We start from the raw sequence: 27,267 nt of genomic DNA on the forward strand, positions 1-27,267 counted from the left end.
AAGAAAAGAAGTAATGACACATAATGTCAGATTGTCTCCATCAACAAAACAGCCTAATACATTTATGAATTATTTCAATACACATTTTTTTTTACAGTAGGAACTTATGCCACATGACTTTGAAGCATTCCATGACATCACGATGACACCACAAAGCCACATGACTATGCAGCATTCCATGACATCACAATGATGTAATTGAGTGTAAAGAGCTACACTGCTGGAGCTGATCATTATTCTACAAGAGACAAAAAGAGACCAAGAGGTAGAAAGAAGATGAAGTTGTAGAACTGTGTCCTACAGAGAGAGGGGTACACCAGGTATGTGCAGCAGCAACACAACCACCATCTACTATACAGAGCTCACATTCGCCCATTATAGAGAGACTCCAGAATCTGGTGGAGAAGGGCCTGAGCTTAGGATGTCAAATAGAATTGTATCTCCCAGGTCCATCATTCAGCAAGTGCATCTGAGTCTCAACGAAGCAGAGGCAATGATGTCATTAGATTATGTCTGCTGTACGGACCATCTGTTGTATGTTGAGGGGCTGAGAGGACATCATATTATCCGGAGGCCATCATAATGGCTTTCAGACATCATACTCTGGGAACATTATACTATGTAAGGGCTTTCAGACTGTATGTGTAGAGCTGTGGGAGGACATCATACTATGGGAGTATCATACTGTGTGGGGAGTTGTGGGGGCCCTGATAATATTTGATATCTAATTAGGTTTGATGGAGGCTGTGGCTTGTCATACTACTGTGTGGGGGGTTGTGGGGTCCATCATACTGTGTGGAGAGTGCTAGGGTGGCCACCATAACAACTGTGTGGTTAAAGGGAACCTGTCAGCAGGATTGTGCACAGTAACCTACATACACTGTCAGATCGGCGGCGTTATACTGAATAAAATGATACCTTGGGTGATGAAATTCGTCTAGTGGTTGCTCTTTAATCTTTATTTTTAGTTTTGTGTTAATGATATGCTCATGCTCTGGGACGACCTGTGGGAGGCTTCATGTGGTGCTCTGATTAGGTATTCATAATGCAGACTGCTAACAGGTCACTTATCCCTCAGTGATCTGCTCCATAGTTTGCATAATGAATATCTGTACATATTTAAAAAAAAAAAACTAAAAAATCCTTCTGCAGGCAGATGCCAGCCATACAATAGCACCTGCTCGGCAGCATAATCACATGCTTTATGTGCCAATAATACATTCAATTCATGTTATTCAAATAGGGAAATAAAAAAAAAATCAATTTGAAAATTGGGCAGTAGCAACTATTGGTGTAGCTGTGATCCGATAGCTGTTACTGTGCATGCACCGGCGGCGTTTATCTTACTATAGAAAAAAAATTCTCCACCAAGATGGCGTCACCCGTGCCTGCGCAGTAGCAGCTATCGGATCACAGGTTTTTTTTCCAAGCTGAATAACATGAATAAAATATATTATTGGCACATAAAAAATGCGATTATGCTGCAACGCAGGTGCCACGGCTGCCGCCTGCCTACAGAAGTTTTTTTTAAAAATATGTACAGATATTCATAATGCAAACTAGAGGACGGGTCACTGAGGGATCAGTGACCTGTCAGCAGTCTACATTATGAATATCTAATCAGAGAACCACATACATGAACCCTGCCTTAGGGCAGGAGCATATCATTAACGACAAACTGAAAATAAAGAATAATGAACAACCGCAAGACGAATTTCATCACCAGGTATCATTTTAATCAGTATAACGGCGCCGACCTGACACTGTCTGTAGGTTACTATGCACCATCCTACTGACAGGTTCCCTTTAAGGACTGTGAAGGCCAACATACTATGTATAGGGGAGCTGCAGGACCATCATATTGTCTGTGGCTATGGTGGAAATCGTCCTCTGTGTGTGGGGGGATGTAATGGGGGCCATCATATTAAGTGGGGAGACTTATTGGGGCTAAAGTACCATGTGGAAGCCACCATAATGTGTTATGGGCTTGTGGTGACCATACTCTGAAGGGATCATACTGTGTGGAGGATGTGGGGGCATCACAGTGTGTTGCAGGCACTGGGAGGTCATCATATGGTGCGTGTGGAGGTTACTGTAGGCACATTCAAAGTGGGGGTATCATGCTGTGTATAGAGGTATTTTGGCAGGCATTATACTCTAGGGGGGCCATGAAAGTGTGACGCCTGGGAGACCGAGGTACCCAGCACCAGATCAATGAGGTCCGTCTCTTGAGGGGGATGTCACTAGTGGCTTGACCTGGTGCTGTGGCCTCAGGCGATGCACAATGTAAGGGATATCATGAAGGAACAGACACTTACTTGATCAGCAGCAGGTCCTCTCAGCTGTGATGACCCCGATCCTGGATCGATGGCTATTGTCCAAATGAAAGACTGAGGTGCTGAAACGTTTAACCAGTTTACTTCAACAAAAAGGGATTTGCAACCAATACTGTCACCGGAGTCTGTTTAAGAACTCAGAATTACTTTGACCCTGTCAGGATTCCCACCTCTTATTATGCGCAGTTTCTGTATGGCCCTGCTGCTGTTTGTGAACTGGCTGCCGACCCAATCTGTCTCTTCTGTGCTCTGGTTCGACGGACAACCCGAGTCCTTTTTTTGTCGGCTTACCCCCTCTGGGAGTACCGCTGAACTCTGTGTCTGTTGCTGCGTCTTACCCTGGTGAAGCTGATATCACCTCACTTCCTTCCGGTTGCTGTATTATATATAATGAATATAGCCACGGATCCGGTATCCGTCTCTGCGCCTATTCTGGGTAGAGGTTATTGCTACCCGGTTCTCACAATGTCCTTTTTCTCTATTCCTCTTTTCCTACTATGGGTATCACGGGCCTATAATCTGTCATAGGGCTGTTAGGAGTTCAGTTATACGACCTCTCACTTTCAACTCCTCAACCCAACTGCCAGTCCTTTTCTCAGACTAGAATAGATCAAGGGGAGTCTCTGGAGCTCCCCCTTCTGGCTGGAGATGGTAGTGCAGTCTTGCTATTTTAATAATTGTATTTGGTGTCAATAACTATTTTTGTGGCAAATACCCCTAGGGGCGCCACATTTTCCCCCTTAGTTAAGAACAGTACTCCGGGACTGTGGGATGATAACATTTTGAAATAACAATTGATATGTACAGTCTTAAAAATGAAAAGTTACAAAAACCACTCAAAGAAACAAAAAAAAAATGGAATTCTGTAAAAAGTCACTTCAAATAGCGTCCATTAATACAGTTCTATCCTTGAAGGTACTAGGAAGCAAAGTTCACAAAGGAGTCTTTCCGGAGCATTGATTTAGTGTTTCCGGGCTGATAAAAAGTTCAAGAATATGCAAAAAGTTCATACAGGTAAGTCTCTGTAGGTACTGGGCTTAAACGTTACAGAACGATAACAATGACTATAGTCTTATAGTTGGTAATCCGCATACCTGGCCGGTAATTGACCCTGGGTACTACGCTGGGATCTACGTAATAGCGGTGTCTCTTTATGTGGTGTACTTCTGTCTACTGCGGATATAGTATCTACCCTCTCTGCTAAAGATAATTCCACCACTAAGGGGTTGGCAAGTCCACCGTGAATGGGATCACTCTGATCAGGAATCTGTTCTTCCTGACCTGGAACCTCTTGTAGTACGGGGTCAACCTCTTCCTGTCTTGGGACTTCTAATATTGGATTCCGTGTTGGATAAAAGGCCACCATGGGAACCACTACTGCACCATGGTATGTTAGTAGGGTTTTGGGAAAGTCTCCTATACAGGTGTGATACATTTCCTCCTCTTTTTCCTTTACTGGTTGAACCTGTATAGGTTGAATAACTTCTGATTCTGGCTGGACAACTTCTGGCTCTTTCAACGTTTCCGGACATAATTTAAGATTGTCTCTTGACACTAGTACCGATGTTAAACCTCCGTTTTTGCTAATGAGACACATTTTAGGATTATCCATTCTTGTTGGTAAAACTGTGTAGGGTACGGCTTCCCATTGATTATCCAGTTTATTGGTTCGACGATTCCTCTTGAGTACTTGGTCACCCGGTCTTAATGGAGTTGCTAGAGCATTCTGGTTGAAAGTTTGCTCTTGTCTTTCTCTGGTTTGCTGGAGGCTTCTTTCCACACTCTCTTGCACTTGGCGATACTGCTTTTGCCGTACGACATCCCAATTGGAGTCTTGAACTTCTGCGTCTGGTTTCAGAATTCCAATTTCTAGATCGATTGTCAATTGGCCGGGTCTTGCACGCATAAGATAAGCTGGGGTGCAGTTGGTAGAGCTCACCGGGACATGATTATACAGATCCACCAAGTCAGGCAATTTCTCTGGCCATTGATTCCTTTCCGTTTCAGGTAAAGTCTTTAGTAGGTCTATCACAATATGGTTCATCTTCTCACAGAAGCCGTTTGTTTGCGGATGATAGGCCGTCGTCCGGATCTTTTTGCAACCATACATATTACAGAATTCTCTGAAGATCTCTGATTCAAAGGCTGTACCCTGGTCAGTGAGAACCTGTTCCGGATATCCATGGGGTCTACAAAAGTACGTTTGGAACGCTTTGGCTGCTGTTTTTGCAGTCAGATCTTTTACAGGGACTGCTACCAAGAAGCGCGAATAATGATCCACGATGGTCAATGCATAGACGTAACCGGATCGGCTCGGTGTCAACTTCACGTGGTCCATGGCTACCAGTTCAAGTGGTTGTTTGGTGATTATGGGCTGCAGTGGTGCTCTTTGGCTCTTTTGATCGTTCCTTCTGAGGTTGCACGGGCTACAGTTTCTACACCACTGTTCGATTGATTTTCTCATCCCGACCCAATAAAATCTTTCTCTCAGAAGTACTTCTAGCTTTTTCCAACCAAAGTGACCAGCACCATTGTTGTAAGCCTTGAGGACCATCCTCACATCTTGTTTAGGCACGATAATCTGCCAAACCAATTCATGTGTTTTCGGATTGGTGTATCTTCTACAGAGTTTCCCTTGATACAGGAACATTTTGCCTCTCTCTTTCCAGAGTTGATGCGTCTCTTCTGGGGCATCCTCATCGGGATATGCACTTTGCTCAGCCAATAGTTCCTTCACTAGCTTCACAGCCGGATTGCTATCTTGGGTGTCAGCCCATCTATGGTGTGCTAACGGATTAAAATTCACTTCTTGTTGTTTCTGATAGGTATTTGACTGACGATGTTTTACCTTGGGCTGATGAAAGGCTGGTAGTTCAATTTCTTCAAGCTCCCCCGTTTCTTCTTCTACATCTCTCAAGTGCGGCATCCGGGATAGGGCATCGGCATTTCCATTCTTGCGACCTGCTCGATACTTGATCACGAAGTTGTAATTATATAACCGGGCTATCCATCGCTGTTCTAACGCACCTAATTTAGCCGTGTTTAGGTGGGTCAATGGATTGTTGTCAGTATAGACAATAAATTCTGCACCGGTCAAATAGTGTTTGAAACGTTCAGTCACAGCCCAAACTACTGCCAGTAGCTCCAATTTGAAGGAGCTATAATTTTCAGAATTTCTTTCAGTAGGCCGGAGTTTTCTACTTGCAAAGGCGATGACTTTCTCCCGACCTTCTTGCTTTTGTGACAGCACCGCTCCCAATCCCACATTACTGGCATCAGTGTAGAGGATGAAAGGTTGATGGTAATCCGGGTACGCCAGAACTTCTTCTCCGGTTAGTGCCTTCTTTAGTTGTTCAAAGGAGTCTTCTCTTTCGTCGTTCCACTGAAAAGGAGGGTTTCGGTTTGAAGGTTTCTTCGTCTGCCCTATCAAAGCATCTTGCAAGGGCGCTGCCAATTTGGTAAATCCTTTTATAAATCTACGATAGTAACCCACTAATCTCAAGAATTGCCTCACTTCTTTTGCGTTGGTAGGTCTTGGCCAATCCCTTATGGCAGTTATTTTCTCGGGATCCGGTGCTACTCCCTCCGAACTCACGATGTGCCCTAAGTATTGTACCTTTGGCTTGAGAAGGTGACATTTGGATGGTTTGATTTTCATACCATACTTGGATAAGGCTTCGAACACCTCTGCCAGGTCTGTTAAGTGCTGTTCGTAAGTCTTTGAGTAGATGATCACATCATCTAGGTACAGGAGGACGGTCTCGAAGTTCTTGTGTCCGAGGCAACATTCCATCAGTCGCTGGAAAGTACCGGATGCGTTGCAGAGTCCGAACGGCATGCGATTAAATTCGCTTAGACCCATTGGTGTGGTGAATGCCGTTTTTTCTTTATCTCTCTCAGCCACAGGGACTTGCCAATACCCGCTTGTTAAGTCTAAGGTGGAAAAATAATTAGCAGATTTAAAAGCAGTCAAGGACTCTTCTATCCTAGGCAAGGGATAGGCGTCTTTATGGGTGATGTTATTAATCTGCCGGTAGTCTACGCACATTCTCATGGTTCCGTCCTTTTTTTTGACAATCACCAGAGGGGCCGCCCAAGGGCTACAACTATCTCTTATTACCCCGGCCTGTTTCATCTCTCTCAGCATGTCCTTCGCGCATTGATAGTGAGCGGGCGGTATGGGTCTATATCTTTCTTTTATCGGGGGATGGTCACCGGTGGGGATTGTATGTTCCACCTCTTCTATCCGTCCGAAGTCCAATGGGTGTTTACTGAAGACCTGTTCATATTCCGTCACTAATCTATACACCCCTTGTCTTTGATGGGTAGGTGTTGAATCTACACCTACGTCTAGCTGTTGGCACCAATCCTCCAATTTTCCATCTGAGCCGTTATTTTCCACCTGACATATCGATTCTAAGGGCTCAACGGTTGTGATGGCATTGTTGTCAACAGTATATAACTTTGCCACTGTAGCGTACCTTGGCAAAGTGACCTCTTCCTCTCCACAGTTCAAAAGTCGTACCGGCACCCATCCCCGGTGTACCTCGACCACCCCTCGTGCCGTGAGTATAGTGGGCCTGCTGTCGGTGTACGCTGGTTCTATTAAGGCTTGATAGTCTCGTCCTTTAGTACCAATGGCCGCTCTACACCATACCAGCATTTCTGTTTTTGGTGGGATTACAATAGACGTTGGATCACTCACCCTCACACTGCCGATTTCTCCACCTGCAACTTCTATCTGTTGCCTTAACATTAATACTTTTATTTCCCTCCGGAGAACTCTCTGCTGGCAGGATCGGGCAGTTTTAGCAATTTGTTGTAAGACAGAAATAACTTCGGAAAAGCAGTTCTCTAACACATTCATTCCTATCAATACAGTTGGTTCACAGATCTGTCGGTCAACATCAACGACAATTATACCCTGTTTCTTCAATTCTGCTTTACCAATCTTTATGGTCATCTCCCTGAATCCTAGTTTCGGTACCAACTTACCATTACTGGCCCATATATCTAGTTCAACATCAGAGGGTCCTTTATCAATATCTACCTCAGCCCAGTACCTCTTATAAAGGATATATGGTATAGATGAAATCTGGGAACCTGTATCCAGCAAAGCGTTGAGGGGAATTCCGTCCAGCACGATAGGGATGATGGGTCGTCCTCCGATGTACCTGTCGTGCCAGGGTGTTGGGCCTTGAAAATTCATTCCTGCGAAGCGGCCCACATTCCCAGGGGATTCCCATTTAAATCACAATTTCGTGCAAAGTGGCCTGGCTGCTGGCAATGGCGGCAAATGGGCTGTCCATCCGGTTGGTAGCGGTCACGGGGTTGTCCTCTCCATGTCGGGTATCTCCGGGACCTCATCCATGGAACATCCTCTCTACGGTTTGCCAACTCCATCTTGGGTTCTCTCATCTCCTGCATGGTTTTAGCCATTGAAGCAACAACATCAGTTAAAGAGTCAAGCTTTTGCTGAAGAGCCTCATTAGTAATGGGCCCCAGGGACTTAGCACTGGCACCGGACATAGCTGATGTCACTGGCATTCCCCATTGCTGAAGTGCATCTGCCAAGGGTTGTGTGAGATCCTGATCCCGAGGTGCCTCTGCCAGCTGGAGACGTATAGCGCTCTCCTTTAATTGGGCAAATGTCAATTCAGGGTTCTTAAAAACAAGCATGCTCACATGCCCCCGGTGAGAAGGGGTGTAGAGTCCCTCAATAAATTGATCTCTTAGCAGTTTATCGGCTCCTGTGTTAAAAATGGGTTCAGCCAGTATAAGTGATTTAAGGGCTTCCTGCAGGTTTAAGGCAAATTCTCTCACGCCCTCATTAGCTTTTTGTTTGCAATTAAAGAATCGTACTTTAGCTTTGCTGCTGGCAGTGGTTTCAAATGTAGCTTTTAATCCAGCAAATATGCGTTCAACAGTACCTTTTAGATCAGTTGCCCATGCCGTGACTTCTCGCTTAGCATGGCCACTTAACTGCATCATCAGGAGACTAACACGCTGAGCTTCACCCACGGGGAACATATCAAAATGAGCCAGCATCTTTTCCCTGAAGCCGTCAAGGGTATTAGGTTCACCTTCATACATTGGAAGCCACGGGCCACCCGGGGTATATGGCATCAACACTGGCATGATGAGCGCCACTCCTTGCACAGCTGCGCTGCCAGGCTCTCTATCGACACTCTGTCTTTCAGCTGCATTAGCGTCGCCGGGTGCTGCGGCATCTCTGTATTGCGACATACTGTACCCCCTTAGTTAATCCAGACCCCTCCGGTCCCAGCTTCCGTCTAGTTAATGTAGATTCGTTCCTCTGTGCAGCAGGATGACAATGACATGCCCCCTGCTGCCTCTAACTGCTGCACGCTCTGTGATGGTGGATTTTGAAGTTTTTCAGTTAGACTGGGGCTTGGGTAATGACGTAGCTCGATTAACAGTTTTGTGCCTAACGGTTATGAGATGATTACATCAGGGGATGGCGGCCATTTTTACCCCATTATAACCAATGGAGAAAAGTCACTTTCAATAGTTTTCAATGGGGAACGGGATTTTCTTTAACAAAGTCAATCTCCAAGATTTTTAATCCAAATTTTCACAGTTTCAGACTCCAATTACGGCACACAATACCCGGTGTACGGGCTGGCCCAATCCTGTTCGTGACGCCAGTTGTGACGCCCGGGAGACCGAGGTACCCAGCACCAGATCAATGAGGTCCGTCTCTTGAGGGGGATGTCACTAGTGGCTTGACCCGGTGCTGTGGCCTCAGGCGATGCACAATGTAAGGGATATCATGAAGGAACAGACACTTACTTGATCAGCAGCAGGTCCTCTCAGCTGTGATGACCCCGATCCTGGATCGATGGCTATTGTCCAAATGAAAGACTGAGGTGCTGAAACGTTTAACCAGTTTACTTCAACAAAAAGGGATTTGCAACCAATACTGTCACCGGAGTCTGTATAAGAACTCAGAATTACTTTGACCCTGTCAGGATTCCCACCTCTTATTATGCGCAGTTTCTGTATGGCCCTGCTGCTGTTTGTGAACTGGCTGCCGACCCAATCTGTCTCTTCTGTGCTCTGGTTCGACGGACAACCCGAGTCCTTTTTTTGTCGGCTTACCCCCTCTGGGAGTACCGCTGAACTCTGTGTCTGTTGCTGCGTCTTACCCTGGTGAAGCTGATATCACCTCACTTCCTTCCGGTTGCTGTATTATATATAATGAATATAGCCACGGATCCGGTATCCGTCTCTGCGCCTATTCTGGGTAGAGGTTATTGCTACCCAGTTCTCACAATGTCCTTTTTCTCTATTCCTCTTTTCCTACTATGGGAATCACGGGCCTATAATCTGTCATAGGGCTGTTAGGAGTTCAGTTATATGACCTCTCACTTTCAACTCCTCAACCCAACTGCCAGTCCTTTTCTCAGACCAGAATAGATCAAGGGGAGTCTCTGGAGCTCCCCCTTCTGGCTGGAGATGGTAGTGCAGTCTTGCTATTTTAATAATTGTATTTGGTGTCAATAACTATTTTTGTGGCAAATACCCCTAGGGGCGCCACATTAGCATTGTAGTGGGTGAGAACACTTGGGCTGCCGTCACACTAGCAGTATTTGGTCAGTATTTTACATCAGTATTTGTAAGCCAAAACCAGGAGTGGTACAATTAGAGGAAAAGTATAATAGAAACATATGCACCACTTCTGCATTTATCACCCACTCCTGGTTTTGGCTTACAGATACTGAGGTAAAATACTGACCAAATACTGCCAGTGTGACGGCAGCCTAAGTGCTGCAATGCTTGTTCCTTTCCCTGTCTTTAAAAGTTGTCAGGTTTGTTCCTCTGTGACTATACTTATGTGCAATCTACATGATATTTTTCTGGGCTTGGATGAGGGAAAATAAATTAGGACTTTTGCTATGAAAAATGTTTAGAATTGAGTGTCCTCAGTGGTTTATACCTTTTAATGGCTAACTGAAAAGATGGTAACAAATTGCAAGCTTTCGAGAGGTAAAAGGTATCAACCACTGAGGACTCTCAATTCTAAACATTTTTCTATCTACTGGCTAACACGGTACCAAGATATATGACTTTTGCTATGGAAACTCTTGATTTCTATATACCTCTGACCAGTACATGTCTATCTGTGTCTGTATCTGTGTAGTGTGTATGTGACCTTATATATATGTTACATGTGGGGGAGTAGTACTATGTCTTTGTAGTTTCATGAGTCAGAGTCCAGACACTGGATGTTCACTATCTCACCTGGTTGTAGATCATTCCTCCCCCATCTTTCTCCACCCGTTACATCTGTCTTCGCTGAATCTGTGATGTCTTTAAGAACTATCCCGCTGACCTCATATAAGTGATGATTAAGTGGATGTCACAGGTCATTATTAGCTTTGGGATTCCAGCTCTTCATCTATAGCTTCTGGTTTGTTTATGGTCCTATTAACACAACTTTTACATCATTTATGCCTGCTAATAAAAAGTCTCTGATTTCCATTCCCTCTACAGCTTTTATATGAGAGACCAACAAGAATCTTACAAGCTTACTTCTAAAGCCTGATAGTAGTGTCTAATCATCAAAGACCAAGACATCAGAAGACAAGGATGTCAGAAGAGAAAGACATCGCCAGATGAAGATATTGAAAGACTAGGGGTTTGTTCACACTATGTCTTTTCAAAGTGGTCAAAAACATCTGGTTTTCACACAGAATATGCTTCAGGAATTGCTTCTCTTTTTGGTCCTTTTAAAGTCTTATATACACATACCCTCTTCATAGATGAAGAGGACAGTACTCTACAGCCATCAATAGGACGTAGCAGTCCTAAAACTCTATATAGACCCCTTAAAGGGTCAATATTGACCTATTAGCCAGAGTCCCACTAGTGAATCACATCTGATGCGAGAGCATCGGATTCAATATGCTAGTGAGTGACACTCGGCTCTTGCTCTGCTGCGAGCGTGATCCGAGAGTCAGTGCACTGTGCTCCCATCCTCTCACATTAGAGAATCGCAGCACAGGTGCGGAGAAAACGGAGAAAGTAATTTCTCCATCTCCTCCATTGCCTGCATCCGCGGGAATCGCACTGCACTCAGGTGATATCCGAGTGCAGTGCAATATTTCACATGCACACAGACTTATATGGATAAACCCCTTTTTGGGGTTTTTGAGGGTATCACCACCGGGACATTAGCTTTGTAAGTATTTATACTTGTTTACATCCGGACTTTTTTATATTAAGGCACCTTTCTTGCATCATGCACTTTTTTGCCCCAGTCTCATTGCGGGCAGTGGGGAGAAAGGTTTTTTTATAAACCTGCCTCACTGTCTTAATACTTGCAATTGAGATATATGTAAAGGATTGAGTGTGTTATTTATATTTCTAACTTGTCCGAATTACTATTTATTTGGTTATTATACTAAGGCACCTTACTTGCACCAGGCACTTTTGTTGCTCTATTCTTATTGTGGGCAGTGGGGAGTAAAGGTTTTTTATGTGTAAGCCTGCTTCACTGTTTAATATCTGCAATTGAGATATGTGCAATGGATCAAGTGTGCTATTTATTTGTATAATTACTCTAATTATTTATTTTGTTCCGGGTGGTTGTGTTACCCTCATGTATTGATGATTATCCCTTGTATGTATATTTTAAATATTTATAGAATTAAAAGATATAATTTTTATCACGTTATGCTGGCTGGATAATTAGTATTTTTTATCAGCTTTATTTTTATCTATAAATATTGTCATAACGTCATTATGGGGTAAGGACAATGTTCCTAGATTGTGAGCTCATCAGAGCAGGATTGTGTCTTGTGTGCATCCTTCTTTTAGATTGTAAGCGCTTAGGTGTCAGGGGACCTGTATATTAATGTATAATGACTAGCGATGAGCCACTGTGCTTGGATAAGGCATCATCCGAGCATGCTTGTGTGCTGAGTGAGTGACTCCAGTGTGCTCGGAAAATATATTCTAGTCCCCACGGTTGTATGTCTCATGGCTGTTCGACAGCAGGGATTTCCTGTTTGTGTCACGGGGAGACTAGGTGGGCAAGAGCTAATAACCCGGGCCCCTGCAATTTCCCTCAGACTAGGGAAATCCTGACTGACCCTCTACCTAGAGTTTACACTGATGGTGTGCATGTCTAGGCCTCGACCCTCGCCCTGTCTCCTGTTTCAACCCTAGGCTGAAACCACCACCCAGTGAAAAGATCATACACCAATACCCACAGTTAGAACAGACAAGGATAACGGAAAATATAAACCACGCCGCAGTCACTCAGGAATAAACTATAAATGCGCAGGGCAAAATAAATACAAATATAGGAAGGAGTAAATAAGACAAAGGGAAATACACCACCAGCAATGATACTCCAACTTCTAGCTCACCATTCCAGACCGAGATAACAACGCACAAGACAGAAGCTATAATCGGCGATGCACAATGTTCAGGAGAACTATTTAAAGGCAATGGGCATGGCCCAGCTTCCAATCCGAGCATCAGGTAAATTAACCCCGGACCAGCTAGATAAAATCTAGCCGACGCCAATGAGCACATAGTGGTCAAAAGCGGAATTACCGCTGTCTGTCGAACGACCTGGTCTGAACAGCGTCCGACATGACAGTACCCCGCCTTCTACGAGGGACCCCAGGGCCCTCACGGCTTATAGCACCCGGCTTGTCCGGATGGCGACGGTGAAGAAACCTGACCAGCCGATCCGCATGAATGTCCGAGGCTGGTACCCAGGACCTCTCCTCAGGCCCATAACCATGCCAGTGTACCAAGTACTGTAAAGTGCGGCGCACTACACGAGAGTCAACCACCTTGGAGACTTCAAATTCCAAATTACCATCCACCAAGACTGGAGGTGGCATAGGCGCCGCGTCCACAGAACCCACCACCTTCTTTAAAAGAGACCTGTGGAACACGTTGTGTATCTTATACACCGTAGGAAGCTCCAATCGGTACGCTACAGGGTTAATGACGGCGGTGACCCTAAATGGACCAATAAACCGTGGACCCAATTTAAGGGATGGTATTTTGAGTCTTATGTTTTTTGTGGATAACCACACCCAGTCATCCATACTCAGGTCCGGACCTGGCACACGCCTACTGTCAGCCACACATTTGTACCTAGCACCCACACTCAACAGGCGCTGTTTAACTCTCCTCCAGACTGATGACAATTGTGCTCCTAACTGGTCCTCCTCCGGAACGCCGGAAGAGCCCCTCTGACTCAAAGTACAAAATTGAGGATGTAGCCCCTAAACACAAAAAAACGGAGACTCCCCAGACGACTCCTGGCGGTGATTATTGATGGCAAACTCAGCCAAAGGAAGAAAGGTAGACCACTCCTCCTGGTTATCAGAGACAAAGCAGCCTAAGTACTGTTCCAAATTTTGGTTCATACGCTCAGTCTGACCATTTGACTGAGGATGAAATGCCGAAGAATGAGACAACTTGATCCCCAGCCATGAGCAAAATGCTTTCCAAAATGTTGCCACAAACTGAGTACCCCTATCAGACACGATGTCAGACGGAACCCCATGAAGTCTGACCACCTCCTGCACGAATACCTGAGCCAGAGTCTTAGCGTTAGGCAACGAAGGCAAAGACACAAAGTGCGACATTTTTGAAAACCGATCAACAATCACCAAGATGACCGTGTTCCCAGCTGAGGAGGGCAAATCAGTGATGAAATCCATGGAGATTTCCGTCCATGGCTTACTAGGTACCTCAAGAGGAAGTAGTGTGCCAACAGGACGGGAGCGGGGTGTCTTAGCCCTAGCGTACGTGTTACAAGCTGACACGTATGAGACCACGTCCTGTCGGATCTTGGGCCACCAAAACCGACGTGACACCAACTCCAAGGTACCTCTAACCCCTGGGTGGCCAGCCAGGACAGCATCATGATGCTCCGCCAAAACCTTTAGGCGGAGATGAAGCGGTACAAAAGATTTGTTGATGGGAAGCTCAGATGGTACCTCCTCCTGAGCCTCGGCAATCTCAGCCTCAACCTCGGTAGTGAGAGCCGAAACCACAACACCCTTTTGGAGGATGGGTACTGGATCCTCCCGATGTTCTCCCCCCGGAAAACACCTGGATAGAGCATCCGCCTTAGTGTTTTTAGACCCCGGTCTGTAAATGACAACAAAATTGAACCGCGTGAAAAACAATGCCCAGCGAGCCTGCCTGGGGGACAGACGCTTGGCTGACTCCAAATACAGCAGATTCTTATGATCGGTAATAACAGTAACCTGATGTACCGACCCCTCCAAGAAGTGTCGCCATTCCTCAAAGGCCAACTTGATTGCCAACAACTCCCTGTTGCCGATATCGTAGCTACGTTCGGCGAACGACAGTTTCTTGGAGAAATAGGCGCATGGACGCAAATCACTCAAAGATGAGCCTTGTGACAGCACCGTCCCCACACCAATCTCAGACGCATCGACCTCCACAACAAAAGGCTTCGACACGTCTGGCTGCACAAGAATGGGGGCCGAAACAAAACTGTTCTTAAGAAATTCAAATGCGCGCACAGCAGCCTCAGGCCAAACGGAGAAATTGGTACCCTTTTTAGTCATGTCAGTTAGCGGTTTAGCAATGATGGAAAAATCCTTGATAAATTTCCTATAGTAGTTAGAAAACCCAAGGAACCGCTGAAGTGCTTTCAGGTTATCAGGCCATTCCCAATGCAGCACCGCTTGCATCTTAGCGGCGTCCATTTTAAAACCAGAAGCAGACAAAATATAACCCAAGAAAGGCAACTCTTGAACAGAAAATACACATTTCTCAAGTTTAGCATACAGCTTATTCTCTCTGAGAAGCTGTAACACCTGCCTGACATGACCTAAATGAGTATCACGGTCTCAAGAATATATGAGAATGTCATCAAAGTACACGATAACGAATTTCCCCAAAACATGCGAAAACACATCATTAATGAAATGTTGGAACACTGCAGGTGCGTTAGTCAACCCAAATGGCACCAGCAAATTTTCAAAATGACCCTCAGGGGTATTAAAAGCCGTCTTCCACTCATCACCTTGACGGACTCTTATGAGGTTGTACGCCCCCCTGAGGTCAAGCTTGGTAAACCACTTAGCACCTGCCACCTGGTTGAACAAATCTGGTATTAGTGGCATAGGGTATGGATCACGAACCGTAATCTGGTTCAATTCCCTGAAATCCAAACACGGGCGTAATCCGCCATCTTTCTTCTACACGAAGAAGAACCCTGCTGCCACAGGCGAGGATGAAGGCCTGATGTGCCCTTTGCTCAAACTTTCAGCAATGTAATCCTTTAATGCTTGTCTCTCCGGACTGGAGATGTTAAACATCCTTGCTTTAGGCAATTTGGCCCGTGGTTTAAATCTGATAGTACAGTCATAGGGGCGATGTGGCGGCAACTCTGAACAACCCTTCTCAGAGAACACATCCACAAAATCCAGAAGTTACTCTGGAACGCTTGAAGTCACAGCAGACACACATGTGGCCAGGCAATTCTCCTGGCAGAATTCGCTCCACTGAATTATGTCCTCAGTTTTCCAGTCAATTACCGGGTTGTGCATAGACAACCATGGAAAACCCAAAACAACCTGAGCAGGAAGATTCCTGAGCACCTTACATGTAACCTGCTCGGAATGTAGAACCCCAATGTGGAGTTTCACCTCAGCCACAAATTCAGTAATCTCCCCCTGTGAGAGAGGAGCAGCATTGATGGTGACCACGCGGATAGGATGAGGCAGTTTTTCAATCCTAAAACCTGCTGTGCGCGCAAACTCCTCATCAATGAGATTTGTGGCTGAACCACTATCCACAAACACAGTAATTGGCAGCTCACTGCCAGCGATTATAACCTTAGCAGGGAGCATGCATTGAGAAACCACCATGGAGGATATACATAAGCTCAGATTGGTCTCCTCCACACCCTCTGAGCTTAGAAGTTTTCCGCCGTTGCGTCTTTCTTAGACAGTAGAGGACAGATGTTAATAAAACGACCAGTCTTACTGCAGTAAAAACAGGCTCCCTGCTTCCTGAGCTCAGGGGCTCGACGCTTCACATGTGACACCCCTGCGATTTGCATAGGCTCCATGGGCTCACCTGCAGCAACCACACGTGAACCTAAACCCTCTCCCATAGGCGGTGTCTCATGCTCCCCCTGACGCAAACGGCGATCAATGCGGACAACCAGACTCATAGCGGAATCTAGAGAAGTAGGAGTCTCGTACATCAGAAGGGCTTTTTTAACCCTTCCAGAAACCCCATGAATAAGCTGACTCCGCAGCGCTGGATCATTCCACTGTGTATCGATCGCCCAGCGACGAAATTCAGAACAGTAATCCTCTGCAACTTGCTCCCCCTGGCGAATAGTGCGTATCTTAGATTCTGCTAGAGGAATTCTGTCTGGCTCATCGTAAATATTTCCAAGAAAGGAAAAAAAACTCTCCACAGAGTCAAATGCAGCAGAATCAGATGGCAAAGAAAACGCCCATGCTTGGGGATCCCCGCTTAACAATGACAACACCAAGCCCGCACGCTGAGCCTCATTACCTGAGGAGATCGGGCGCATACGGAAATATAGTTTGCAAGCTTCACGAAAAGAAACAATTTTACTGCGTTCCCCAGCAAATTTTTCAGGCAAAGGAAACTTAGGCTCAGCAACTCTACCTGTCGCTCCAGCTTGCACATTAGACACTGCTAATCCCTGTTGCTGCACTGCCCCCCTCAACTCAGTGACCTGTAGGGACAGCGCCTCCAACTGGTGGGTTATGGAAGTCATGGGATCCATGACAAAACAAAAAAAAAAAAAGGAAACCCCCTTTTTCTTTTTTGTTTTAAAGGCCGATTATAATGTCACGGGGAGACTAGGTGGGCAAGAGCTAATAACCCGGGCCCCTGCAATTTCCCTCAGACTAGGGAAATCCTGACTGACCCTCTACCTAGAGTTTACACTGATGGTGTGCATGTCTAGGCCTCGACCCTCGCCCTGTCTCCTGTTTCAACCCTAGGCTGAAACCACTGCCCACCACCCAGTGAAAAGATCATACACCAATACCCACAGTTAGAACAGACAAGGATAACGGAAAATATACACCACGCCGCAGTCACTCAGGAATACACTATAAATGCGCAGGGCAAAATAAATACAAATATAGGAAGGAGTAAATAAGACAAAGGGAAATACACCACCAGCAACGATACTCCAACTTCTAGCTCACCACTCCAGACCGAGATAACAACGCACAAGACAGAAGCTATAATCGGCGACGCCCAATGTTCAGGAGAACTATTTAAAGGCAATGGGCATGGCCCAGCTTCCAATCCGAGCATCAGGTAAATTAACCCCGGACCAGCTAGATAAAATCTAGCCGACGCCAATGAGCACATAGTGGTCAAAAGCGGAATTACCGCTGTCTGTCGAACGACCTGGTCTGAACAGCGTCCGACATGACAGTTTGTTAGGCACTCCCTGCATGTGTTGTGGCTGTCTAACAGTCTCGAGACATGCAGCCACGGGGACTCGAACATATTTTTTGAGAATGCGGAAGACACTCGTTAGCACATGAGCATGATCGATGACACCTTATCCAAGAACGCTCGCTCATCACTAATAAAACTTTTCTATGATCACTCACACTTGAACTTTTCACATGAGTGGATTCACAGTCTGTACCTTTTTTGCTGTGAATTATCGTGCCTTCTGGAACTTCACACTTGAGTGTTTATTTGTTCTTTTTTTGGTGAAGAAAGTGTAGATCACGAGCCTTACACCCCTCATGGCTGCATACAGCTGCAGGGTTTTTCTAAAAGCTGTTGGTCATAAAAGGGTTCCGGTTATTTTTCTTAGATTGTAAGCAATGAAGTCCAAGGATCTCTTGGAAAGAAGAAGACATTACATTATAATCCTTGATTCTGTGACGGGACGTTGATACAGTGAAGTAGTCTGATCGCCACTTGTGGGGTCGGGAAGGAATTTTCCCCCTAATATGGAGCCTTTTGCCTCATGGGGTTTTTGCCTTCCTCTGGATCAACATGAATGGGCTTCTTCAGATCTTGAGCTCATTTAGCATGATGTCCCTTATATATAACAGGTTACATTGTACTAGGCGACTTATATTGATTGTCCCTTCTATCGTTATTTTTATTGGGATGATTCCTTTCTTTAGATTGTAAACTCTTAGGAGCGAGGTTTATCCTGTCATGTTACTACATTGTGAGCCTTGACAGTCAGGAATCCTCTCTAGATACTAATTATGTAATATGACACTGTGAACCTTCACCCCTAAATGAACAGACATTTATTTTTCTATTTTCATCCTTCCATCTATGATATTTCTGCCCTTATTTTTTTTTTCCTGGAGAAGATTTTCTGTTGGGCTGAAAAATTAATATTTTATATAATCTTTATTTTTATCTATAAACATTGTCATAAAGTCATTGAGGGGTAAACACAATGTTTCTAGATTGTGAGCTCATCAGAGCAAGATTGTGTGCCCCGGAAACATAATAATAATAATTTTTATTTAGTACAAGGAGTTTATTAACTTTTTCCTTTCTCAACCAATTTTGTTTTTGCGCTTTTATTTTTTTCTTCCAAAAACCATTTATTTTTCCATCGATATAACCATATGAGGACATGTTTTTTTTAACGGGACAAATTATTAGGATTTTTCTATGGTTGTTATTATTATTTAATTTTCCAGGACACCTATTATAATTCTTCTTTTTAATTTTCCGGGACACGTATTATAATTCAGATTTTTTGTAGTAAATACAATGTAACCACAACCTATTCTGGTGTTGTTCTTCTCTGGGATTATTAGCCCCTTAATGACAGCCAATACGTCTTTTAACTGACCTGAGATATAAGAGAATAGCCTCCACATGCAGGAGACAATCCAGCAGCTGTCGGCTGTACACTATAGCTGACAACTTGCTGTATCAGCCACGATTAGTGTTGGCACCGTCCATATCTGTTTAACCCCTTAGATGCTGCTGTCAATAGTGACTACATCATTATAAATGGTTAACAGAGTGTGGGGGCTTCCTCTTTATCCAAATAGGTGCCCTCAGATCATGATTTTGTGGTCTTGATGTTCGCCATGGCAATTCATGACCAAATAGTGGCCTAAAGATACCGTCACACTAAACGACGCTGCAGCGATACAGACAACGATGCTGATCGCTGCAGCGTCGCTGTTTGGTCGCTGGAGAGCTGTCACACAGACCGCTCTCCAGCGACCAACGATGCCGAGGTCCCTGGGTAACCAGGGTAAACATCGGGTTGCTAAGCGCAGGGCCGCGCTTAGTAACCCGATGTTTACCCTGGTTACCAGTGTAAAATGTAAAAAAACAAACACTACATACTCACCTTCGCGTCCCCCGGCGTCCGCTTCCTGCACTGACTGAGTGCCGGCCCTAACAGCAGAGCGGTGACGTCACCGCTGTGCTTTCACTTTACGGCCAGCGCTCAGTCAGTGCAGGAAGCGGACGGCGGGGGACGCGAAGGTGAGTATGTACTGTTTGTTTTTTTACATTTTACACTGGTAACCAGGGTAAACATCGGGTTACTAAGCGCGGCCCTGCGCTTAGTAACCCGATATTTACCCTGGTTACCATTGTAAAACATCGCTGGTATCGTTGCTTTTGCTGTCAAACACAACGATACACGGCGATCTGACGACCAAATAAAGTTCTGAACTTTAATCAACGACCAGCGATATCACAGCAGGATCCTGATCGCTGCTGCCTGTCAAACTCAACGCTAGCGATATCGTTTAGTGTGACGGTACCTTAAGAATCTAACGGCTGTAGTAATCTGTTCAGAAGTTAAGCCTAAGTCACACTAAACGACTTACCAACGATCACGACCAGCGATACGACCTGGCCGTGATCGTTGGTAAGTCGTTGTGTGGTCGCTGGGGAGCTGTCACACAGACAGCTCTCTCCAGCGACCAACGATCAGGGGAACGACTTCGGCATCGTTGAAACTGTCTTCAACAATGCCGAAGTCCCCCTGCAGCACCCGGGTAACCAGGGTAAGCATCGGGTTACTAAGTGCAGGGCCGCGCATAGTAACCCGATATTTACCCTGGTTACCATTGTAAAAGTAAAAAAAAAAACCACTACATACTCACATTCTGATGTCTGTCACATCCCCGCCGGCGTCCACAGGGTTAAAACTGCTTTCGGCAAGAGCGCTGCTAATGCACGCGCTGCTGCCGAGAGCTTCCCTGCACTGAATGTGTCAGCGCCGGCAGTAACAGCGGTGCTGTCACTGCTGTGCTCTGCTTTACGGCCGGCGCTGACACTGTCAGTGCAGGGAAGCTCTCGGCCGGAGCGTGTGCGTTAGCAGCGCTCCTGCCGAAAGCAGTTTTAACCCTGTGGACGCCGGGGGACGTGACAGACATCAGAAGGTGAGTATGTACTGGTTTTTTTTAACTTTTACAATGGTAACCAGGGTAAATATCGGGTTACTAAGCGTGGCCCTGCGCTTAGTAACCCGATATTTACCCTGGTTACAAGTGAACACATCGCTGGATCGGCGTCATACACGCCGATCCAGCGATGACAGCGGGTGATCAGCGACCAAAAAATTGTCCTGATCATTCCCCAATGACCAACGATCTCCCAGCAGGGGCCTGATCGTTGGTCGCTGTCACACATAACGAGATCGTTAGCGGGATCGTTGCTACGTCACCAAAAGCGTGACGTTGCAACGATATCGTTAACGATATCATTATGTGTGACTCAGCCTTTAGAGACATTTAGGTGATAAAAATACACATTTTCATTTCTGTCATGCCACTTTGCATTAATTCCTGTAAAGCACCTGAAGAGTTAATAAACTACTTGACTGCAGTTTTCAATACGTCAGGGGGTGCTGATTTAAAAATGGTATCATGTTTGGGGGTTTCCCAATATATGAGACCCCTAAAGTCACTTTAAACATGGATAAGTCTCTAAAAAAATAAATTTTGTAAATTTCCTTGAAAAAATGAAAAATTGCTGCTACATTTTTAATCCTCCTAAAATGCTAGCAAAATAAAATAACATTTTACAAATGGTGCTGATGTAAAGCCGACGTGTGGGAAATGTTATTTATTAACCCCTTAAGCCCCGAGGGTGGTTTGCACGTTAATGACCGGGCCAATTTTTACAATTCTGACCACTGTCCCTTTATGAGGCTATAACTCTGGAACGCTTTGACGGATCTTGGCGATTCTGACATTGTTTTCTCGTGACATATTGTACTTCATGTTAGTGGTAAAATTTATTCGATATAACTTGCGTTTATTTGTGAAAAAAATGGAAATTTGGCGAAAATTTTGAAAATTTCGCAATTTACAACTTTGAATTTTTATGCCCTTAAATCACAGACATATGTCACACAAAATACTTAATAAGTAACATTTCCCACACGTCTACTTTACATCAGTACAATTTTGGAACCAAAATTTTTTTTTGTGATGGAGTTATAAGGGTTAAAAGTTGACCAGCAATTTCTCATTTTTACAACACCATTTTTTTTTAGGGACCACATCTCATTTGAAGTCATTTTGAGGGGTCTATATGATAGAAAATACCCAAGTGTGACACCATTCTAAAAACTGCACCCCTCAAGGTGCTCAAAACCACATTCAAGAAGTTTATTAACCCTTCAGGTGTTTCACAGGAATTTTTGGAATGTTTAAATAAAAATGAACATTTAACTTTTTTTCACACAAAATTTATTTCAGCTCCAATTTGTTTTATTTTACCAAGGGTAACAGGAGAACATGGACCCCCAAAGTTGTTGTACAATTTGTCCTGAGTACGCTGATACCCCATATGTGGGGGTAAACCACTGTTTGGGCGCATGGCAAAGCTCGGAAGGAAAGGAGCGCCATTTGACTTTTCAATGCAAAATTGACTGGAATTGAGATGGGACGCCATGTTGCGTTTGGAGAGCCCCTGATGTGCCTAAACATTGAAACCCCCTACAAGTGACACCATTTTGGAAAGTAGACCCCCTAAGGAACTTATCTAGATGTGTGGTGAGCACTTTGACCCACCAAGTGCTTCACAGAAGTTTATAATGCAGAGTCGTAAAAATAAAAAATCATATTTTTTCACAAAAATTATCTTTTTGCCCCCAATTTTTTATTTTCCCAAGGGTAAGAGAAGAAATTGGACCCCAAAAAATGTTGTGCAATTTGTCCTGAGTACGCTGATACCCCATATGTGGGTGTAAACCATTGTTTGGGCGCATAGCAGAGCTTGGAAGGGAAGGAGCGCCATTTGACTTTTCAATGCAAAATTGACTGGAATTGAGATGGGACGCCATGTTGCGTTTGGAGAGCCCCTGATGTGCCTAATCATTGAAACTCCCTACAAGTGACACCATTTTGGAAAGTAGACCCCCTAAGGAACTTATCTAGATGTGTGGTGAGCACTTTGACCCACCAAGTGCTTCACAGAAGTTTATAATGCAGAGCCGTAAAAATAAAAAATCATATTTTTTCACAAAAATTATCTTTTCGCCCCCAATTTTTTATTTTCCCAAGGGTAAGAGAAGAAATTGGACCCCAAAAAATGTTGTGCAGTTTGTCCTGCGTACGCTGATACCCCATATGTGGGTGTAAACCATTGTTTGGGCGCATGGCAGAGCTTGGAAGGGAAGGAGCGCCATTTGACTTTTCAATGCAAAATTGACTGGAATTGAGATGGGACGCCATGTTGCGTTTGGAGAGCCCCTGATGTGCGTAAACATTGAAACTCCCTACAAGTGACACCATTTTGGAAAGTAGACCCCCTAAGGAACTTATCTAGATGTGTGGTGAGCACTTTGACCCACCAAGTGCTTCACAGAAGTTTATAATGCAGAGCCGTAAAAATAAAAAATCATATTTTTTCACAAAAATGATCTTTTCGCCCCCAATTTTTTATTTTCCCAAGGGTAAGAGAAGAAATTGGACCCCAAAAAATGTTGTGCAATTTGTCCTGAGTACGCTGATACCCCATATGTGGGTGTAAACCATTGTTTGGGCGCATGGCAGAGCTTGGAAGGGAAGGAGCACTTTTCAATGCAAAATTGACTGGAATTGAGATGGGACGCCATGTTGCGTTTGGAGAGCCCCTGATGTTCCTAAACATTGAAACCCCCCACAAGTGACACCATTTTGGAAAGTAGACCCCCTAAGGAACTTATCTAGATGTGTTTTGAGAGCTTTGAACCCCCAAGTGTTTCACTACAGATTATAACGCAGAGCCGTGAAAATAATTTTTTTTTTTTCTCAAAAATGATTTTTTAGCCCCCAGCTTTGTATTTTTACAAGGGTAACAGAATAAATTGGACCCCAAAATTTGTTTTCCAATTTGTCCTGAGTACGCTGATACCCCATATGTGGGGGGGAACCACTGTTTGGGCGCATGACAGAGCTCGAAAGGGAAGGAGCGCCATTTGGAATGCAGACTTAAATGGATTGGTCAGCAGCCGTCACGTTGCATTTGCAGAGCCCCTGATGTACCCAAACAGTACAAACCCCCCACAAGTGACCCCATATTGGAAACTAGACTTCCCAAGGAACTTATCTAGATGTGTTTTGAGAACTTTGAACCCCTAAGTGTTTCACTAAAGTGTATAGCGCAAAGCCGTGAAAATAAAAATTTTTTTTTCACAAAAATGATTTTTTAGCCCCCAGTTTTGTATTTTCACAAGGGTATCAGGATAAATTAGACCCCAAAAGTTGTTGTGCAATTTGTCCTGAGTACGCTGATACCCCATATGTGGGGGGGAACCACTGTTTGGGTGCATGACAGAGCTCGGAAGGGAAGGAGCGCCATTTGGAATGCAACCTTAAATGGATTGGTCTGCAGGCGTCACGTTGCATTTGCAGAGCCCCTGATGTACCCAAACAGTACAAACCCCCCACAAGTGACCCCATATTGGAAACTAGACCTCCCAAGGAACTTATATAGATGTGTTGTGAGAACTTTGAACCCCCAAGTGTTTCACTATAGTTTATAACGCAGAGCCGTGAAAATAAAACATCTTTTTTTTCCCACAAAAATGATTTTTAGCCCCCCAAATTTTTATTTTCCCAAGGATAACAAGAGAACTTGGACCCCAGAAGTTGTTGTTCAATTTGTCCCGAGTACGCTGATAACCCATATGTTGGGGTAAACCCCTTTTTGGGCGCACGGGAGAGCTCGGAAGGGAAGGAGCACTGTTTTACTTTTTCAACGCAGAATTGGCTGGAATTGAGATTGGACGCCATGTCCCGTTTGGAGAGCCCCTGATGTGCCTGGACAGTGGAAACTTCCCAATTCTACCTGAAACCCTAACCCAAACACACCCCTAACCCTAATCCCAACGGTAACCCTAACCACACCCCTAGCCCTGACACACCCATAATTCTAATCCCAACCCTAATCCAAACCGTAAATGTAATCCAAACCCTAACCCTAACTTTAGCCCCAACCCTAACTTTAGCCCCAACCCTAACCCTAACTTTACCTCCAACCCTAGCCCTAACCCTACCCCTAACCCTAAACGTGACTGAAATACGTGGCACTGAAATACGTGGCACTGAAATACGTGGCACTGAAATACGTGATACGTGGCACTGAAATACGTGGCACTGAAATACGTGGCACTGAAATACATGATACGTGGCACTGAAATACGTGGCACTGAAATACGTGGCACTGAAACACGTGGCACTGAATTACATGATACGTGGCACTGAAATACGTGGCACTGAAATACGTGGCACTGAAACATGTGGCACTGAAACACGTGGCACTGAAATACGTGGCACTGAAATACGTGGCACTTAAATACGTGGCACTGAAATACGTGATACGTGGCACTGAAATACATGGCACTGAAATACGTGGCACTGAAATACGTGGCACTGAAATACGTGGTACTTAAATACGTGGCACTAAAATATGTGGCACTGAAATATGTGATACGTGGCACTGAAATACGTGACACTTAAATACGTGGCACTGAAACACGTGGCACTGAAATACGTGATACGTGGCACTGAAATACGTGGCACTGAAATACGTGGCACTGAAATACGTGGCACTGAAATACGTGGCACTGAAATACGTGGCACTATGACTGTCAGAAAATGTTCATTAAACGGTTAGGGGTGAGGTTAGGGGTAGAGTTAGGGTTAGGGTGTGGATCCCTTTATCACCTTGATGGTGGTGGGTGGCTTTTCAGTGTGTTTTCTGTTTTTTTTTTGATAAAAACGCATGCGTTTTTAACGCAAACGCATGTGCTTAAAAACGCAAGAAAATACTGCAGGCTGTATTTCTGAAAATGAACACATGCAGAAAAAAAATGCATGCGTTTTCAATGTAAAATATAGGGAAAAACGCATGTGTTTTTTTGTGCAAAAAACACTGCAGACAAAAACGCAAGTGTGAAACCAGCGACGCTTTTTATAGCAAAAAAGTTTTTGCGTCTCCACATTTTGAGACCTATAATTTTTCCACATTTTGCTCCACAGAGTCATGTGAGGTCTTGTTTTTTGCGGGACGAGTTGACGTTTTTATTGGTAACATTTTCGGACACGTGACCGTTTTTGATCACTTTTTATTCCGATTTTTGTGAGGCAGAATGACCAAAAACCTGCTATTCATGAATTTCTTTTGGGAGAGGCGTTTATACCGTTCCGCGTTTGGTAAAATTGATAAAGCAGTTTTATTCTTCAGGTCAGTACGATTACAGCGATACCTCATTTATATCATTTTTTTATGTTTTGGCGCTTTTATACGATAAAAACTATTTTATAGAAAAAATAATTATTTTGGTATCGCTTTATTCTCAGGACTATAACTTTTTTATTTTTTTGCTGATGATGCTATATTGTGGCTCGTTTTTTGCGGGACAAGATGACGTTTTCAACGGTACCATGATTATTTATATCAGTCTTTTTGATCGCGTGTTATTCCTCTTTTTGTTCGGCGGTATGGTAATAAAGCGTTGTTTTTTGCCTCGTTTTTTTTTTTTTCTCTTACGGTGTTTACTGAAGGGGTTAACTAGTGGGGCAGTTTTATAGGTTGGGTCGTTACGGACGTGGCGATACTAAATATGTGTACTTTTATTGTTTTGTTTTTTTTATTTAGATAAAGAAATGTATTTATGGGAATAATATATATATATTTTTTTATTATTTATTTAGGATTTTTTTTTTTTTTACACATGTGGAAATTTTTTTTTTTAACTTTTTTACTTTGTCCCAGGGGGGGACATTACAGATCGATGATCTGATAGTGTGCACAGCACTCTGTCAGATCTGCGATCTGCTGTGCAGGGCTGCAGGCTTACCAAGTGTCTGCTCTGAGCAGACACTCGGTAAGCCACCTCCCTCCCTGCAGGACCCGGATGCCGCGGCCATCTTGGATCCGGGACCTGCAGGGAGGAAGAAGGTAGGAGACCCTCGGAGCAACGCGATCACATCGCGTTGCTCCGGGGGTCTCAGGGAAGCCCGCAGGGAGCCCCCTCCCTGCGCGATGCTTCCCTATACCGCCGGTACACTGCGATCATGTTTGATCGCGGTGTGCCGGGGGTTAATGTGCCGGGGGCGGTCCGTGACTGCTCCTGGCACATAGTGCCGGATGTCAGCTGCGATAGGCAGCTGACACCCGGCCGCGATCGGCCGCGCTCCCCCCGTGAGCGCGGCCGATCGCTATGACGTACTATCCCGTCGGTGGGAATTAAGGCCCACCCCACCTCGACGGGATAGTACGTCAGATGGGATTAAGGGGTTAATGGTTTGCTGTGGTATGGCCATCTGGATTAAAGGGATAATCATTCAAATTTTGAAATTTGCTAATTTTTTAACATTTTTCTCAAATTGTTGATAGTTTTTATAAATAAACACAAAACATATTGACCTAAATTTACCATTATCATAAA

General features: G+C 44.5%; 1 long non-coding RNA gene across 2 annotated transcripts in view; it reads left to right on the forward strand.

Annotated features, from left to right (window-relative positions):
- The first annotated feature begins 205 nt into the window (after positions 1-205).
- Positions 206-27,267, forward strand: part of LOC143773695 (uncharacterized) — a 113,766-nt gene continuing 86,704 nt past the window's right edge. For both annotated transcript variants that reach the window (XR_013215312.1, XR_013215311.1), the window contains exons 1-2: positions 206-320; positions 10,854-10,998. This is a non-coding gene — a long non-coding RNA (uncharacterized LOC143773695). The remainder of the gene's footprint in view (positions 321-10,853; positions 10,999-27,267) is intronic.

This window comes from Ranitomeya variabilis, chromosome 5, assembly GCF_051348905.1.
Source record: "Ranitomeya variabilis isolate aRanVar5 chromosome 5, aRanVar5.hap1, whole genome shotgun sequence".
Taxonomy (NCBI): Eukaryota; Metazoa; Chordata; class Amphibia; order Anura; family Dendrobatidae; genus Ranitomeya; species Ranitomeya variabilis.